The sequence below is a fragment of the Microplitis mediator genome, chromosome 11 (assembly GCF_029852145.1).
Source record: "Microplitis mediator isolate UGA2020A chromosome 11, iyMicMedi2.1, whole genome shotgun sequence".
NCBI lineage: Eukaryota > Metazoa > Arthropoda > Insecta > Hymenoptera > Braconidae > Microplitis > Microplitis mediator.
Window position 1 is genome coordinate 5,940,789 of NC_079979.1, and position 15,408 is coordinate 5,956,196.

The 15,408-nt window shown below is 29.8% G+C and overlaps 1 long non-coding RNA gene across 1 annotated transcript; it reads left to right on the forward strand.

Moving 5' to 3' along the window:
* The first annotated feature begins 14,306 nt into the window (after nt 1-14,306).
* On the forward strand, nt 14,307-15,157 carry LOC130677598 (uncharacterized). Its single transcript, XR_008991637.1, has 2 exons — nt 14,307-14,554; nt 14,655-15,157. It is a non-coding gene; the product is annotated as an uncharacterized LOC130677598 (long non-coding RNA).
* The last annotated feature ends 251 nt before the right edge of the window (nt 15,158-15,408 follow it).

The window sequence follows — 15,408 nt, forward strand, 5'->3', positions numbered from 1 at the left end:
TTCATGGTATAAGTGGCTGGAAATGTTGGAAATCTGTTATTCATCTAAGAATTAAATCATTTTACTTATACAGCGTTGCATTATTGATGGATTGTAATAATTTAAAAGATTTTGAAAGAATTCTTGTATTAGTTTTGATTCTCTGTGGCACTGAATATGATGATTCTATTGTTGATTTTGATGGCGAAATGATAACTACAAAAGAAGCAAGGTCAGAGTTGGAAAAATTGATTGCAAAAAATGAATCTCAAGACTTTATTAATAATACTGAAGACAAAACTGAAACTATGGAGTTTGATCAAGAGAAAAATGAAACTTTACACCGAGAGATCAATACTGATTTAATAGAAGAGGACACTACTATTTCAAGTTGGATAAATAATCTTGTCGCTTTTTCACTGAATGTTCATTCTGATGGTAGTAACGATATTAATAATTTAAACACTTTTTATGTACCTCTATTTAAAGATTCATTACTTAAAGAAGTGAGAGAATTTCCGCTATGGACGAAAGTTTGTATTCATTACACGAATTTACGAGAAACTTCTGCGTACATAGAGCAGTCGTTTAAAGAATTAAAAGAGTTATTGGGTAAAATGATTTCTCTTCCTGCACGTGTTGATTACTTAGTTAAAGCTCATCTTAAACTTATTTATGGTGGTGTCAAAATTTTTGAACGCGAATTATTAAAATTCGTTAATAACTACTATGCTAATAAGCAAAAAAATGATAAAATAAATAGTACTGAAGACAAATTATTCAAAGAAGATTGTGAACCTAACGACAAGTTACTCATAAAAATTGGAGCGGACAAGGAAATGACATGAAGCACAACGACTGTGATTGGTTGGATTCGGATTGTCATTTATTCAATGAAGATATTTCCACCAATTTCAATACTGAGTCATTTAATTGTTCTGAAATTGATAATAATAATTTTTTAGATAATATTGATAGTAACGCAAATGAAAATAACGAAAGTTTATATCAGCCGAATTTAAATGATTTAGTTAATCTTAATCACAGTTATTGTTCTGATAATAATTCACCATTGAAAGAAAACAGTTTAGATGCCGCTGTGGAAAAAAATTTAAGAACGATTAAAAAGGAAGGTAAATACTCTAAAAGTTTTCCCGAAATTAATTTAATAAACAATTTGGCGCCTTCAAACAAAAAAGAAGAATTTTTATTACAAAATGGTAATAAAAGCGGATCTGTCTTTTTTCAAAATGAATCCTGGTTTGCTTTCAATACGTGCCCATTCGACAGTATTGTTCAGTTGATTTTCTATGGATATCTACAAAATGAAGAATTTAATAATTTTGTTAGCAATTCTTCAAATCCTACTTTTAATTTTGTCACCGATTTTATGTCAACAGGATTAAAAAAATATATCTATGTTAAACGATTATCTATTTTTCATCCTATCTATCAAGACACTGAATTCACACAAAATCAAATTAATATTGACAATCGTAAAACTAAAAACGTAAATCGTAGTATTGATTGTGTAGATAACGTCAATAGTTTGTGGATTAAATTATTTACAAGTGAACCAAGTGCCTTCGAAAATAATTCATGTTCATCATTAGACTGCAAAGATTATCAACGTAATATACCGGTTTTGACTGTCAATTATAATTTAATCATGGAAAAAGGATTTAAATGTTTGCAAGAAGCATTAAATTTTAAAAGCATAGCTTATAATAAATTTTGCACAAGCTGCCAAAAAAAACAAATGACCTGTAAAACAACGCTTAATCAATATATCTACATAGAATTAGATGTTAAATCAGTGAATGAAAAAGATGGAACTCCATGTAAACTTGGCGAATTGCCGAAGTGTTTAGATTTTAATGAAACACATTCATTAAAAAAATTTAGTTATCGGTTGGTACATTTTTATTACATTTGAAATACAAATGATTTGTTTCTATATTAATTTTTTTCTTAATTATAGCTTGACAGGGGTTATTGGTTATAACACTTTTCACTAAATAACATATTGTAAGAGTTTGACAGGAAATTGGCGATTCTACAATGACCAACTGGAAAAGTCTAGATTTATTAGTGAACGCACTAAAGTTGTACCTCATGGGATTTTTTACACTTTATTCTCACAGTAAACAAGGAAAATGTATTTATATATTTCAGGTAATTTCTTCAAATGTCTATAATTTTCTTTTATTTGTTCGATCAATTATATTATAAGAGAAATTTTTATTGTAACACTAAAAATAATGTTTTGTTTCGGTTCACAATAAAAATTATAAATAACTATTAACAGAGTTAGCTCATATTAAATTTTGAAAACAATTTCAAAACTAATAAGAGTATTAAATTTTATTTTTTCTGTTTAAAGTTTCTATGACTAAAAAATATTTCATAACGACAAATTAAATTCAGCTCATTTTTATAGTACACATTTAAATCATAATTACCACTTTGATATAAATTTTCTGATAGCAAATTTATGCTTCAAACATTCAATTTTTTTAACTTCAAAAGTTTAAAATCCTTGGAATCGATATGTTCAAACTATTTGATATTGGTATTAAAATGATACAGTTAATTAAGTTTTGAAACTTGGTTTATCACAATTAAATAATAAAAAAAATAAATTTTCATACTTTTGTTTATAAGGTAAGAGACCTATTACCCAATCAGGGAACTAGTACCCGATCACTCCATGTATTTGTATATCTATATTTACTAAATTGTACTAAATATGAATATATAAATACATCAAGTGATCGAGTACCAGTTCCCTGATCAGGTACTAGGTCTTTTATCTTAGTTTAAGCTTCTTTGAAAATAAATGAATGTTTTTTTTTTTTATATAATTGATTTTTTATAAAGCAGGTTAACAATTTTTAGACAACTGCTAACTCCAAAAAAAAACTTATATTAATTAAAGTATTTGATTCATAATTTGTTCGCTAACATTTAAATTAAATCTTTCCTTTGAAATTTGCTATTTCAATTAATAAACATATAGTCGAATTGAACTCGTTTATATTAATGGTTACTACGTTTTTCTTCTTTTTTTTTTTTTACTACATTCGTGACTATTCTTGGTGTTAGGATTCTCTTAGTATTAGGATAAAAATGAGTCTTAAATTATCATAATCTTTGAGTGTCAATCATGTAATTAAATTATTAAAGATTTTATTTTCTCTTTTTTTGCAGCTTTAGGAAATATTTAAAAAAAAAGCAATAAGTGGATACAAGTGATATTGGAAATCTCTATACTTTGATTATTATTAATATTGTTGCTCAATTACATATATGAAGACTTAGTGTTAAGGTTGTTGCCAAAAGTAATAAAAAGTCATTAAGTGTAAAATCTATTTAAGTTTTACGATTATAAAGTAAATAAAATTATTATTATCATTATTATATTATGACGTAATTTTAAAATGTTTTATACTACAAGATTAATATGTTAAACAGAAAAAATGAAGATTTTATAATGTTAAATAAATAAATAAATAATTTCATTTTTTTAAATAATTAGTAAGTTTATTAAAAAGTTAATAAATAGAAATACTGAATCACTTTTTTTTTTATTCGTAAATTTGATTTATTATAGACATCAACAAAATCGTTAAATTATTATATTTACAGGAAGCAGTAGGTCTTTGTTAATCATTTCTTTTATACAATCAAAATTATAATTTTTTAAGTTGATTATTACTGTTTTCGTTGTTATTTAAATAATCTATGTCATGATTGTTTTTTACGTTAAATAATAATTTTTGTACAGTGAATTTGTCATGCATAAACGACGAACATCGTCTGAAGATAATAGAAGTATAGGGAACGATCCAGAGGAGATAGTATTATCTGAGCCTTCGAAGTAAAAGAAAAAACTGTCTTTTATTAGGAATTCCCTCGCGGTCTTGAAACCACAATAAATCCACCGTGGTTTCACCGTGGTTTCGTGACATTTATCCACCGTGGTTTCACGGTGAAACCACAGTGGATCCACGGTGAAACCACGGTGGATCCACCGTGGATTCATAGTGGTTTTATGGTTTTTTTGTCGTGTTTGCAGTACGTTTTCAACGTACTTTTATGGTATAGTTATACCGTTTAATACATAAGCACTAACTAAAAATAGATTTTACCAACTATCAAATAAAAAAAATAAAAAAGCTATAAGTCTTAAAAAGTTAAATTTACTATAAACTAGATTCATCTTTGCTGGGTTGATAGTAAGTGACCGAAGACCGATTTCCACATGCCTTAGCGCGAAAGCGCGTATGTATATTTTGGTCTCACCTCAAAATTTACAAAATTCGATTTTCACTCGGAAATTTTCAAGACGTTTGTAAAACAAGCATTGAGACAATTCAGCATTGCATGACACAATTAATGATTGCTCGAAATCTTATCCAGTGACAAAATTTCAATTTGAGTAAGTAATTTGCAAGAAAAAAATACTTAATTTAACATAACAAATAAATTTTGTTGTTTGAATGTTGCCAAAAATAACGATCGTTAATACTGACCAAGTCAATCCTAACGTAATATACTCAAGACTCGATTTCACAGTTTTTTTATACGCCCATCAAAGTGGACAGAAAACACGACGTTCATAATAAAGTGTTTTTTTTAATATATTAAATATTTATTTATTTAGATTCAATAAAATAACATCTGTTTAATATTTTTGTGTTATCATAATAATAATGATTTAAAATCATTATACGGTAGTACGGGCAACCCGGGATGTAAGCTTCTTCTCACGTAACTTGTTAGAGATCCAAGTCCTTACGTTCTTGTCCTAATTATCTGCGGAGCCTGAACATGAAATTTTACCTTTCTTTTGAAAATGCCTACATAACCCTGTAAATTTTTTAACCACATTTTATTAATAATTCCATCAGCCAACTGTCATGACACACACACACACACACACACACACACATATATATATATATATATATATATATATATATATATATATATATATATATATATATATATATATATATATATATATATATATAACGATGAGAATTCTTACTTTTCAATTTACTTATTTCTTGATTTGTTACTGTCGAGTATTCTCTTTGAACTTTAGCTTTTGAAAGATACAGTTTCTTCATTTTGTCGGGTGTCCACATTGCGTTCATAATACGTCCAGCTAGAGATTGCATACTTTTTGCCATCAATATACTTGTATGTTGGTCAGGATCCAGTCGCACACCTTCAATCACCGTGAACTAGATCAAGCATTCGAATTATATTATAGACTCAGAGACAAATTCAACATAGGAGCAGTAGCAGTGGTGTTAAATAGTGAACTAGTATGTAAACATCGGGATATATGGTTTGAAGTGAGCTTATAAAAAAAAATATAGACTTTTTTTTAGAAATCAAATTAGAATTAAAAAATCATTTTTAGTAATCTTATTTAAGAATTAGAGACACGTTAAAATTAATAAAAACTTTTTTTGTAACAATTTAAGGAAGTACGAGCACCAAGGCAACTTTTGATAAAGGGCTTGAATTTTTTTTAATCTGAAGTTTAAATATATTTAAGTCAATTTTGAAAATTTGAAGGAGATTGCCCGATTATTTAAATAAATAATTAACTTTGAAGTTGAGCAATTTAACATTGGTCTCCCTGATTAAACAAAATGATTCAATATGATTAATTTTCTAATCATTTTTAATCCTGTCAAATCATGCAAACCATTTCAATTCATATCTCTTATGCCCGACTAATTAAAGTGTATTAATTAAAAGAAAAAATAAATGTCGCCATTAGCCAATGTTAAATGTATATCTATATTTTGAGAAAAATCATATGGTTACTGCTCTCCCCTTATCGCGCTAGAGTCGATACCTATCCCCACCTCGCCTAGCGCTCGTACTTCCTTAAATTTTCTATAAAAATTGTCTCACATCATTTTTTAGTATCTTGAATATTTCCGTCACAATCAGTATTCAAGACTTACGGATAAAAAAAAGTTTATGAACAGTTTACGTGAAGAAATCCATTTTTTTAACAGAAATGTTTTTTCATTTTGTTGTGTCTTGAATGTTTTAGCCAGAATCAGTCCTTTAAACTTTTAAAAAATACAATAAAGTTAAATAATTTTATTTTTTTATTTTTTATGAAAGTTTTTGAAGAAAAAAAAGTAAGAAAATAAGGACTTTTCCAAACAGAAAATGAAATTCCGTGTATAAAAGATTACATACAATGTTTTATAATTTCAGTATTTGATCCAGTATCTTTAATTGATTCTCAACGTTCGAAACTGCAAGAAATGAATAAGTTTTTAACTTATTACTAATAAGTTATTAGTAATCACTACAATGAAAGTAATAATAGTTGTATTTGTAATATATTATTTCTAAAACAGCTGTACTTATTTTGAAGAAAATCTATTTGATTATTACTAGTAATTGATTAGATTGAATAATTGAAATATTCTTCAAAGTTGATTTAAAATCTACTTCTTTCTTTTTTTTAGGTTTTTTTTCTTTTTTAATTTATTTTTTACAGTTTTCTTACCAGTACTTTTAACACTATTCTCAGGACTGTAATGGGAAACATTGAAAATGCGCAATCGTTTTGCTTTATCAGAATGTCGACTTTTCAATTCCATCAAGTCATCTAAAATAATTAATATTAAAATAATTAAAAAATATATTACAGAGACATAAAATTTCATTTTTAATGCATTATAATTTGTAGATTGAGCGAGCTCGCCGAAGGCGAGCGAAGCTCGATCAAAATTATATAGATTGTTTCGTTCGAAGAGATCACTCTGTAGTACTGTCTGCGTACGCCAATTGTCACCACAAAGTTTAAATATTAAAAAAGTGAATTTAGCCACGATATAGCTCGTCTTTTGTCTAGCTTCATCAAGTTTAAAGCTGTTAGAAGAGATCACGGGAGGGATAATACAAAACAATTAATTATTTAAAAGAAATAAAAAATAAAACATAAGGGGCGGGTTGTGATCTCTTCGAACGAAACAATCTATATAATTTTGATCGAGCTTCGCTCGCCTTCGGCGAGCTCACTCAATCTACAAATTATATATCATGTTTCGTTCTCGAGATCACTCTGTAGGATGTTCAGAGCAAATTCTGAAATGACAATACATATTAATATTTTTACTAATAATGAAAAACATACAATTTATTTATTAAGAACAAATAACAATAGAAAATTAATAATGTTCAAGAAAACAAACTTTTAGCAAAAGTACTTGGATCCTGGACAATCGGTCGATTATAAAATTTTTCAAAAACCTTCGATTTTTCAGACCATCCAGCCAGGTTCTTGATTAAAGAAAGATCAACTCCTTTAGCCAAAGCTGACGAAGTTGAAGCATGGCGAATACTGTGAGGGGTATATTTCGTAGATATACTGCAATCAAATAAAAATACCTTCAACCATCTACTCAGAGTATCTTTTGAAGCTGCTTTGAAGGGTCGAGTTGTTGTTAAAAATAGAGCGTCAGTTTTATTTTTTGGTAAAACTGATGTTACTTTTAGGTAAGCTTCTAAAGTAGAAGCAACACATAAATTTTCATTTTCAGTGAAACGAGGAAGAATTAGGAGAGGTTGATAATGTCCACGTCGAGACGTCTTAATGGTATGAGGAATTTCAATTTCAAAACCGTCGGTGGTTGATTTTATATTAGAGCGTTCAATAGAATGCAAGGTTTGTTTACGGTGAGCCGTAACTAAAGCAATTAACATTAATAATTTAGAAGTTAAATCACGTAAACTCAAAACACTGAGAGGGCTCATTTGTTTTAGTTTGTTGATAATCGGGTCAAGACTGTAAATTTTATTATATTTTGGCTTACTAGGTTTTTGTTTATAAATTCTTTTTAAAAGACGCGATATTAGAGGGCTTTGACCGATATATTCCCCACAAATAAAAGAAATAGCCGAACGACACGTGTTAATAGAACTGTAAGAAGAACCTTGCTGAAACTTTTCAGTTAACCAATCCGCCACTTGGTTTTCAGTTGGCTTATAATAAACAAAGTCTTGCGATGTACAATAGGAGTACCAATCCAAAATGGGCCTAATGTATTGTTGAAGTGTAGATTCAGCAATTGAAGTTAGAAGAAGATCAATTGTATCTTCTTTGATTCCTTTCATCTTGAAAGCGTTCCAGATAATCTTCCAGCCATCAGGGTTAATTTTTCTGCTAGCGGATGTTGGGTAGTTCTATCAAAACCAAATAAAAGATTATTTGAAGGTTGGAAAATAATTGGAGGTGATTCTAACAATGACAACCATAAAGGGTACCATGGTTGTGCATGCCCTTTAGGAACCACTACGATTCCGCAAGCTCGGTCGACCTGGATTTTTTGTAAAACTTTTAAAATTAGGGAAAACGGAGGGAAAGCAAAGAAATAAAAATCTGTCCAATCCATGGTAAATGCATCAATGCAGAAAGCACCTGGATCTTGATGCCAGGAACAAAACAATCTACACTTTGTGTTAAAACTAGATGCAAACAAATCTATTTCTGGAATACCAAAGCTTTTCATAATCTTATTATAAGCCCATGTGGCCAAACTCCACTCTGTGTCAATTTTTTCCACTCTTGAAGCTAAATCAGCCTGTGTATTCTCTTCAGAAGGAATATAAGTTTGAAAAATCCACAGATTTTTTTGTTCGCACCAAGACCAAATTTCATAAGAGATTTTATTCAAATCTTAAAATTTTGTACCTTCCATTTTATTAAGATAAGCAATCGCAGTGAACCTATCAATTCTCAAAAGAATTTCGCAATTACTTAAATCAAAAGCAAAAGATTTTAAACCGTTAAAAGCAGCCAATAATTCTAAACTATTGATGTGAAAATGTTTTTCTTGGCTTGACCAGGTAGCATAAACAATATTACCATTACAATAAGCACCCCAACCAGTTAAGGATGCATCTGAAAAAATGGTAACTTGATAAGTTGATTTTTAATAAAATTTTTTGAATTTAAAATGTTCCGCTTCCACCAAATAAATTCTTTCCTTAAAGAAGATGGAATAAGCATGGTAGATTCATAATCATCGTGTGATTCTAGTAGAGCTAAATATTTAACTCGTTCGAAAGGTTTAGAGTGAAACCAACCATAATTAATACCAAGACAAGCAGTGGTAATTTTTCCTACAAATTGCGCAGTCTCTAATGGAGCAGCTTTTTGTATTTTCGAAAAAATAAATTAACTCATAAATATTATTTCTTTTATTTTGAGTAATTTCTATAGTCATGGGATTTGCGTCAAAAATAAAACCCAAAAACTGACAAGACTGGGAGGGAATTTAATTACTCTTCGATCGGTTGATTATAAAACCAAGAGACTCCAATAATTTAATAGAGACATTGATGTTTTGGAGGCAAAGATCTTCTGATGAAGCTTTCAGCCACCAATCATCTAAATAAACAACCGAAATCCAACCTTGACTTCGTAAAATACTGATAACTGGTTTTAAAATTTTTGTAAATACCCAAGGAGCAGTATTTAAGCCAAAAGGCATACAAATAAATTCATAGAGTTGACCACTTCAACGAAATCTAAGAAATTTCCAAAAATTTTTGTGAATTGGAATCATTAAATACGCGTCCTGTAAATCTAGGATAGCCATAAAACATCCTTCAGTCATAAGTTTCAAAAACGTTCTAAAATCGTCCATTTTGAAATGAGTGACGTCAATAAAACAGTTTAATTTTTTCAAATTCAAAATAAATCGCAATTTTCCATTACTTTTAGGAATGAGGAAAATACTAGATAAAAATTGACCTTCAACATCATAACATTTCTGAATAGCTCCTAAAGATAAAAGTTCATCGATAGCTTTATTCATAGCTTGATTATCAGTATCTAAATTAATGGTGGGTTCTTTGTTTTGTACTGGTGTGGTTAAAAAAGGTATTTTGTAACCAGATATAGTTTCCAAAATGAAACTATCAGAAGTTATTTGCGACCAAGCTTGCAAATAAAATCTAAGTCTACCACCAATAATAGGACTAACCTTTACTTTTGATTGGTTGTCTGGGCCTGCTGGCCCTTGTTCTGGTTTACGGAACGAGTTTGAGGAGGTGTCGATCGGTTGGGTTGGTTGTACTTGTGGTACGGTTTCCGGTTGAAGCCCGACTGCGACAGGCCACTTCGCGACGTAGCCGGGCTTCTCCAGTTTAAAAAACGTTTCGATGGACCAGAAGACTTTTGTTCAGGTTGGGCTTTGAGAGATAGACCAGCTTTTTCGACTGTAGAAGAATTTTTAATTCTTTTTGAAAGATCTGCTCCAAATAGAAAATCATCTGTAACAGAATCTTCTAAAATAGATTTATGTTTCGGATCGACGAACTGATAAATGTGAGTTTTACAAGCTTTTTCAAGCTGGAACATCAAATCACACATAAGATTACTTGAATCGCAAAGCAACTCTAAAATCTCATCCTTTTCTAATGGTTCCGCATCATCAGAAAATATAGCACACAATGCTTTACCTAGGCTGACCAAGGAGAGACCACAAAGATTTTGATTGGATGCAAAATGTTTATCTCTGCCAACAGCAGACTTGTGGAGTAAAGGTAAAAGCTCCGGATTCAAAGTCGCAGCTTTAAGGTTGATATTACCTTTACTCGGATATTTTTCCAAAATTTTTTTTTTGGTGGAAGTTTCCATTCCTTTAGATAAAGTTTCCTTCCAACAAGCGACAAGATCTGAGTGAAACTCGAAGATTTTGTCCTTTTGTTGACGTTTATCAACACCAAGAAGATCCCGGGCCTTAGTCGGAAGTTCGATGACCTCAATCGTCTCCTTTGGAGAAGGAGAATTCTGGGAATTGGGATCAGATTTTGGAGAAATTTTCGGTTTAGGGTTCTCCTTCGTTGGAACATCTTGTTCTGAATCTGAAGAACATAAAGATCTGAGTTATAAATGTTATCAAAGATAATTAATCTTTGACACGAAAATAAAAAAGAAAGGTTTTGTTCTAATATAACTCAGTCAAATGGTGCAGTTTATTACCAGAAAAGGTAAAGAAAAGAAACTGCCCGAATCATCAAAAAAAAGATTCAATAATATCAACTATTTTTGGGATAACCCAATGGTGCGAAATAATATAAAAAACTAGCAGACCCGGCCACGCGTTGCTGTTGCTAAGGTTCTTGTCATATTAAACCGAATGGTGTGGCTCAATAAGTTATAGATCAAATTGAACGGAATATAGTATAGTGCTGGATAGCTCAACTGGTAGAGCACACTGCGCGATATCGAATTGGTCTGGGTTCGATTCCCAGTTCGGGCTATCTATATTTTTCTCAATTAATCTATAAATTGTCTTATTGAGAAGGTTATTTGCATGTTTAGGTTTCCACTATTTTTAAATACAGTGGAAACCTCAACATGCAAACATGCAAATAACCTTCTCAATAAGACAATTTATAGATAAATTGAGAAAAATATAGATAGCCCGAACTGAGAATCGAACCCAGATCAATTCGAACCCACACCAAATTAAAATGAGGGCATGAGGCAAACCTTGCTTTTGCCACTCAATCGAATACAACCAACAACGTGTGATACCAAAAACTGAATATTTAACAATAAAATCAATTATGGATTTCAATTTTTGTTTGAACACACGTGCAATTATGTCATGGCGATGAATTGCTTGTTGTCCTGGTAATAGTAAAGTTTGTACCTCTTTCCATTTCGGATTACATGTGAATGTAATACACAAATTGTAGCTTATATAAAGTCCTCCTACAGAATAAATCACCGTCGGAAATTGTCGGAAATTTTCGGTTTGTAATGTTAATGTGTAGTAACGGCGTGAGATTAGACTTCTTTTTCTATAGTGGGGGTAAAAACCGACGGCGACTTACTCTCTAGGAGGACTTTAAAACGTTTGTATTTCTAACATAGCGCCATCTATTGAATACTTACTCAATCCAGTCAACAGATATCGTCATCTGTTAGAATCGTTTGGAGCTTACAGATAATTGTGACTGACAAATAATAGACAAATAATTTGTAATAAAATAATATTGCGACTATAAATTGAGATGTAAGCTATCCTATCTTTCAAGTTGGATCAAATTGCACACGGTGTGCCAATCAAATTTAAAATCGGTTCAGTAAAATCGGAGTCCATCGCGGACAAACAACGTGACACGTAATTTTTATATATAAAGATAATCGCCCAAAATTTTTACCATAAAAGATAAAAACAATTGTCTGATACTCAAACAGCAATAAAAATGACACATGTCAATTTTTTTTTTTTTCTATTTTGGGATAACCCAATGGTGCGAATATTATAAAAAAATCATTCGCCCAAATTAATATATAAAAAATTTCGAAGAAATGTACCTTTATCGTCGGATTTAACAGACATGTCACTGTCTTCGTTTAGATTAGACATTTTGTCAATTAAATATTGGTATTTTTCCAATTTTCTTTTCAGAAAATCAATGTCCACTGGGGATTCGGCTCGTCGTTTAGACATAATAAATCAATTAAATAATTGATTTCAATTAATTTCAATTAATTAATGGAGTAAATTAAAAGACGTTGTGACTAGAGGCGCACAAAAAACAGAATGGAGCTAGACAAAAGACGAGCTCTATCGTGGCTAAATTCACTTTTTCAATATTTAAACTTTGTGGTGACAATTGGCGTACGCAGACAGTACTACAGAGTGATCTCGAGAACGAAACGTGATATATAATAATCTTTGTTATTAATTAATTAATAATGTAGAAAAAGTTTTAAAATAAAAAGAAATTACTTACAAGTGTTAATTTTTTTTAAGGTGTCATTGTCAAAATCAATTAAAAGATGTATTTTAAAATACTTTAATATTCTTACTAAAATAGTAAATGTAGAATAAATAATTGCAAAATGAAGTAGGATAAATGAAAATTAATTTTTTTAATATTAACAAAAACTTACCATCAGTATCGACTAATGTAATTTTACATTGAGTCGATTCTCCGTAATTTAAAAAAACAGAACCGTTGTATTTCTTTACGTCAACATCACTTGTAACCGATGTATATTCATTATTATCATCAAGATAGCTTAATCTTTTTCTTTCAATGATGACAAACTCAGTGTGGTCGCGGGTAATCACGCAGTATCGGCCCATCTATAAATTTAAGAACATAGTTCAGAAATTAATAACAATCGAACACTAGACCAGGATTATACAAGGTTACGTGAGGTTACCATACTGATATTTTCATACCCGCATTTTCGTATGTCATATTCAACAATACTTAACCTCACTTTTTAGAAAATTAAAATAGAACTAAATTTATCTTCTTTAATCTATGATTTCATCAAAAAAATTGATTGAGGAGTATTTTTGAATCAGTATCATTCGTAACAAATATTTAAATTAAAAATGAAAAAAAATTGGTTTACCTCTCTGATTTAATTTTAACATGCACACTTAAATCTCATTATCAAGTTGGTATAAAAATCTATATAAATAGTCGTATCAAGGATAATTTGAATAAAATTACTAGTTAGTTTTCAGGAATTGATCAATAAGATTACGTAAAAGTTATCACTCCAACACAATGTTATAGATAATTTTATTCGTGAGGTTGTTGAAAATCATCGAGGTAACGTTAATTATTATTTACAGAAAGTTGGACAAAAAAAAAGTCTTATGATTGCTGCATCATATTTTAGGTTAATTAAGTCAATAAAAAAATTATGTAAAGTATCACTATTATTTATACATACTAAAGTGGTCCAAAGAAAAAACTGCTTTTAGACAAAAAAAAATTCCCTTCAAAGCACAGCTTTATATCTCAGTTCTTAATGAGTTTCAATGAATTTCTATTTTTCCATTTGAATTACACGCGTACAAAAATTCATTTTACGTTTTCATCCGGTAGAACTACGGAAAAAATTTTTTTACTTGAGTTAGATTTTTAGAAACGTCTTCATTTATCACTATTTCAACTGAAAAATTCATGTCAAGATCTCGCGTCAAACCACGGAAAAACCACAGTGAATCCACAATGGGTCTACTGTGGATCTACTGTGGATCCACTGTGGATCCACCGTGGTTTTGTCGTGGATTCACCGTGGATCCACCGTGGTTTTGTCGTGGATTCACTGTGGATCCACCGTGGATACACTGTGGATCAACTGTGGTGAAATGTCACGATACCACGGTGGATCCACAGTGGTTCCACGGTGGGTCCACGATGTGGTGGTTTCACCGTAGACCCACGGTGGTTGCAGGACCGCGAGGGAATAAAATGAAATAGGAATAAAATAAAATAATTCAATATTTTAGAGTGATTTGTGCCAACTATTCTGTAATGTTAGAAGAAATCAAAAGTAAGATGATACTCAATTATGAGATACTTTTATCGGAGTAGTAAAAAACAACAAGAGTCAACTATAAAACTGATGTTACTTTATTACAAATTACATTTATAATACAAAAAACGTATATTACGTATAGTAAAGTTGCTGATGATTACGAATATAATATTTAGAAATGCTGTAACATACAATGTTAATTTCTAACGTTTATGCAAGGTAATTGATTTATTATTAAACATAAATTAATATTACAAATTTTTATTAACTAATATGTTTTTATTTTACACTCTATGGTTCGGTTGTTGGAACTGCAAAGAATAATATAAGGAAAAAGTTCAAGAGCTTTTAGATTTTGACTTAGATTTGGATTCAGATTATGGATCAGAATTAAAATCTCAAAATTAATCAATAAAATGAAAATTTTAGACTCAGGAAAAATGCGATAAAATGAATAGTTAAAAAAGTGTTTACTTGCATTAATTGAGTGTTAACATTTATGGAAAACCATAGATGTAAACATATATCCCGATTATTTTATCATGCACAAGCTGCTAATTCAACAATCAAATGATAATATTAGCTGCTATAAATTATGTTAGTAGATATAAATTTAAAATGTATATGCATATATAAATCTTATCGATCTAATCAATAAAGAACATTAAACTGGATTAGCTTTTGCTTTTATCTGTTATTTATGCTGATACATTTCTGTTTTATTCTGGTTTAAATTTGGAAAAATAATCATATAAAAGTAACGACCACGTGGTAACCATAACCTATGCAGCGGATGATTTTATCATAAAAAAAAATAATTTATATTAAAAAAAAAAACACTTATCACTTTGATCATAATAAGTTAAACATTTTTGCATTAATTATTTCAATTTGAAAAAAGGACCTTTATTGATATTTTAATTTTTAATTTATTATCTAGCTGTCAATCAACTACTAAAAATTTCATTCAAGGTTTCTAATTAAATACTAACTTTCCTTTATGATACTGAGTAACTAAGTTGATTTTTAATAATTTTGATTACTTCTTGTTTAAAATTATGCATTAAAGTTTA